The sequence below is a fragment of the Dendroctonus ponderosae genome, unplaced genomic scaffold, assembly GCF_020466585.1.
Source record: "Dendroctonus ponderosae isolate FM_Combo_2020 unplaced genomic scaffold, Dpon_F_20191213v2 Dpon_F_20191213_10, whole genome shotgun sequence".
Taxonomy (NCBI): domain Eukaryota; kingdom Metazoa; phylum Arthropoda; class Insecta; order Coleoptera; family Curculionidae; genus Dendroctonus; species Dendroctonus ponderosae.
Genome location: NW_026017111.1, coordinates 490,632 through 495,385, shown reverse-complemented (window position 1 = coordinate 495,385; position 4,754 = coordinate 490,632). Strand labels below are relative to the sequence as shown.

General features: G+C 44.9%; 1 protein-coding gene across 2 annotated transcripts in view; it reads left to right on the top strand.

The window, feature by feature from the left end:
- Positions 1 to 280: 280 nt before the first annotated feature.
- The window catches only part of LOC109537235 (zinc finger protein Xfin), a 16,975-nt gene continuing 12,501 nt past the window's right edge, over positions 281 to 4,754 (top strand). For both annotated transcript variants that reach the window (XM_048661938.1, XM_048661937.1), the window contains exon 1: positions 281 to 520. The gene's annotated coding sequence lies outside the window, so the exon portion shown is untranslated. The remainder of the gene's footprint in view (positions 521 to 4,754) is intronic.

The window sequence follows — 4,754 nt, the reverse complement described above, 5'->3', positions numbered from 1 at the left end:
CAATGCGCAACATGGCTCAACCGCCACCCTCCAATACTCCAGATTAAAAAGAAAAGTCCGGAGAACAAATAAGGAAACGTCCCCGTTCGCCCCGTCCACACCCGCCACACCGCCGAGCAAATTGATCTATCTCGTCGTCTTCAATATGTATCAAACAATTGGCGTCTCGCTCTAAGCCACCCACAATAGGGGAGCCGTCCTTGTCGCGCACCTGTGCTCACCTGTGCCCCCTCCCCCTGGCTCTCGTTGCACCAATGGGGGACGAGATACGACATTGTCGTCCGTCTCAGGAGTCTCGAGACCCGATCTCGGGAGCGCACTCTGCATTCAGCCGGTCACTTCTTTGATGTTCGCACACATTCACAGTTGATGCATCTTACGTTGGTTGATCTTCAGTTCAGTGGCGTTCGTGTCGGTGACCATTTGGGGGGTGTTTGAGTGACCCAACTTGATACTGAGACTGTTTTTGTGCACCACGCTCTACTGGGAGAACTATGGATTATAGTTTCGCGGACATCAGGTAGGTGCTCACTTGTTTAAAAACATGTTTTTTTTTGCATGGGAGGGCTGATTTTTGTCTGGGTCCCAAGCCGCTATAAGCACAGCAAGTCAATTTGCAGTAAAGCTATTGAAAATCATAATTCTCTAAGATTGCCAACCTTGAGCCTTGCACAAAGACACCTTTGCCAGGTTCATTTGTGGCTTTGCCTGCAGTTTTACTGGGAATTTTTCGGGGAAACTTAAGGGCTGCTGAAGTGCACTTTTGACTATTCTGGCCACTTCTGCAGTCTTCACATATTCCGAAACTGCCATTGAAGAACCGTAAAGAAAATCTCGCCTCTGATCAACTTTCCAGACAAGGTGAGAGGCACTTCCATCCAACTATTATCGGAAAAAAGTCAACAGCTACTTGAATTGATAAAAGCACCAGCAAATGAGTGGTTTAGGTGAACAAATCCAGACTCCTTCTGGTTAAATTCGCCTTCTGGTTAAATTCAGTGCCTACTTGTTTACCCAGCGGAGTTTTTAGCGACATTATAAACATTCCCCGTCCACTAACCACTAGATATTATTATTATTGATAGAAAATGCCTGGTTTATCTCGCTTCTGGCAGAGCAAATGCACGGGAAAAAAATCAAATAAATATTCCTAATTCTGAACGTGTTCGTACACACTGTCAAGGCTATTAAGGCAAATTTGGTGCAATCGCGATCGATGAAGGTGCATCGAGAAAATCAAATCTCCTTGCACTTCCTGCTGAGGGCGCCGCGATAAGATAACGCAGCCAGATGAAACGTTGATTGGTGCAGTCGGTCCCTGTCCAAACTTCCAGCCGAAGAAGTTGCAGTTCGAATCCCATGCGGGGGTGCCACTGTTTGCTGCCACCCCCCCAAATTCAATTTGAGTAATTCGCTCTAATATTTGCTCTTACACGCGTGTAGATGGGAAGGTAACGACCGAACAATCAGTCTCCATAACCCCCAAGGGGTTGATGGCGGTTGCCATGGTAATTAGAACGTAAACACGGAGGAGGAGGGTGGAGGCACCCTCCTCCCACAGCAACCCCAGCCGAAGGGGCGATTAATGCAGATGGGGTGGACGCACGTCGAATTATCTGCTCGTTATCTGGATTGATCCGAAGGGGGCGCACCAACACCTGTGTGGATTTGTACGTTGAAGCAGGAAAAATTGTGTAATTTCCCCACTGGTGGTAGAGCGATATTTGCCGTTGGATTTCTATAGAAAAAGCTCTGTTATTGCGTGCTTCTTCAATGTGTACATTCAGGCAAAATTTTGACGGAAACATTGTTGGAAATCCACGGTTTGGTAAAATTGCTTCTTGACGTTTCGCAAGCACGAGTGGCTTGCATCTTCAGAAGTGGTTTGCTTGAACGCTTACACTGTTCTCATCAGAACCCGCGTTCAGTTCTTTCGCAGAACTGATGAATTCTACCGAACAACGGCCAAAAAACCCGAAAAACCCATTAGTTTCAGTTTTTCCAATAGTTGCGACACTTCTGAATCGATGACAAATTTCCCAAATTCGAAAAAATTGTCGAAATTTGCGATTTTTCTTTACAAAAACTGAATATTATGCAGCTTTAGTAGAAATGCAGGCAAAAAACGTAGCTACTAGAATGCAGGGAACACATTGGGGCGTTTAGGCAGAAGAACTGTTCTGACTTGCAAAACTTTATGATGACAAATTTCCCAAATTCAAAAAAGTTGCCAAAATTTGCGATTTTTCGTTAAAGAAACTGAATATTATGCGCCTTCAGTAGAAATTCAGGGAGAAATCTTAGCGGCCCGAATGCAGGGACCTGAACTTCTGAAAGGATGGCAGATTTCCAAACTTAGCCAAAATTTGCGCTTTCTCCTTCGAAAAGCAAAGTACTTCCTAAATCGCCTAAAATTGCCCTTATAAATACCTACTGAACTTTGCGACAATTTAAATTTTCGACTGCCCACTACGCCTTCAAACTGTTTAAGGCATGAAAAAGGTGGCAAATTGGGCAAATGAATGTCAAACAAAAATCGACAAGTCACCATCTAAATGAACCGACATCGAATTTCCCATAATCATATCAGATGCTCTTTTTCGCATGGTCTGGGCCTTTCATCCCCCTCGTTAATATCTTTGTGTCGAAAGTCAATAGGTAACAATCTGTACCAGCCGTTCGGGCTTCGAACATCTCATCAAAAGAGCCCCATTCATCACCTAGATTGGATTCGCCACAAAGCCGTATACGAGGTGAATGAGGTGTGTTTGCTTTGGCGCCCCCTTATTATTTGGTCGGAAAATGAGGGACTGCGGGAAAATGCTGACGGTCGCAATTAATGAGCTTTCCATCGACATCCTGTCCGGGAACTAATCCATTCGCTGTCGTCGATTGGCGAAAATCTGCATTTTTTCTTCGCTGCACACTGCCAATGTGACCCTTTTCGTCATATAATCCGCCTAAAGCACACATCGATCGCTCTAATCAGCTCGTTACTTAACGGAGAAAAATCCGATTATCGAGTGCAATCGGTTTCCCAGAATCCGAAATTCAGCAAACAATTTGTTTTTTCCGAGCTCCGGCCCAAGATCAGCCGGCAAATATTTGCCTTACAGATAAGATATTAAGCAAAAGCACCTTTAATTGCCATCCGAACATATCTCAAGTGGGGATCCCCCTTGGAAAAAGTCGAAAATCGAATTGAAGCGATATCTAATCTTGCTGATGGATCAGATGTGACTCAGAACTTGCCAAGTGAAACACTCAGAAATTCAATTGTGGGCAAGAAACCCTGCACAGCCATCCAGAAGGAGACTCGATGGAGTCTCACAGCACCTGGATGATCATCGATTTCCACTGCGACAAAGCCAGCAGGAAGCAGAAAAAACGGGCAAAACCATTGACGGACACCACTGAGTTGTCTGTGTATGATCTGTCGCCATGACGACTCAGGCACAGATCTAGAAAATCAATACGGGCGTCCGTAAGGCGACGGGCGGCACTGGTGCCGCCATCTTGCTCCTGCTCTCAGGAGATCCTGCTGATGGGCCACACCCACGGGCGGCCCCAACTTTTTTCTCCAGTGTTTCACCATCCGTAAAATTTCCCCAAATGCAGACAACTTCGTCTCCAAGCAAAGTCGATACAATCTTGCCAGCAGTTCGTTCACATTGGGGGAATTTTCAATGGGATCGCTACCTGAACCGCCGCCACTGGAAATCCATATCAGCCCCTCCTCCGATCGCCTGCGTGTTCCAGCAGCTCAGCCAGAACGCTAACAGGATTCCTGCATGCCATGAAACTGGATATTTCGCCGGGAACAACACAGAATAATCCCATTTACGCGGATCAAACATGCAGTTCTTCCACTTCTTCGGCTAATCTGTCAGTTTGCAATTTACTCAACTGCTTTTCGACTGAAATTCTTGCTGATCTACTGGAAGAATGTTGCTTTGAAGCTACAGAACAAATTTGGAAAATAGCCTGGATCCGTGATGGAAAGTTGGCGCGTCCAAGCAGCCTCTAGATTTGCATTATCTTTCGCATGCCGGGCGAGAATCAATTACCTTGCGCGAAACAAAAGCGATGCATATTTTCTAAAAAGAGCACGTTTTCGGTCTAACGAACATGTTTTCATCTCCGAACCAAGAAAGCGTAGATGGCACAACAATTCGCGTCGGTTTTCGGTCGAATGTGAACGAGCCACTCTTTCATCTAATTGGACATCCATCGGCTGAACTGGGACGACGTTTTTTTCTTGTTGATTTCACAAAAACGACGGATTTTTGGAGCGTGCACCATCGGAATCGGGCATTATTAGTTGGAAACTCACTGCCATCTTCAGTCATCAATGGAAGGAAAAGTCCACATCAAAGATCATCATCATAAAGCTTCTAAGAGTTCCAGATATTTTGGTCCTGCTAAATTCCGTTGAAAATATTGACTGGAATTTCCAGTTCACAATTATTATTTGACKACCAAAAACGCTTRTTTTTTATTAARCATTTCCGCAGCAGCAAATGTCTCCTCGTCGGTGAAAAAGTTAAAAAAATCCAATCGGTCCTTTCGTTTTCTTCCTCGCTTAGGTCTTGTACMGGTAAAGACTTGTAAGGGTTTACGTTTAAGTTTTTTTGAAAATTTTCCAAAAAATCTCCAAAATGTGATTGCGCCCACTTTTGCGGCATTTGGAAGGAAAAGAGCTGTTCAGTGGCGTAACAATCGCTTCGCCAGCTCGGCCACTCGAGATATAAATT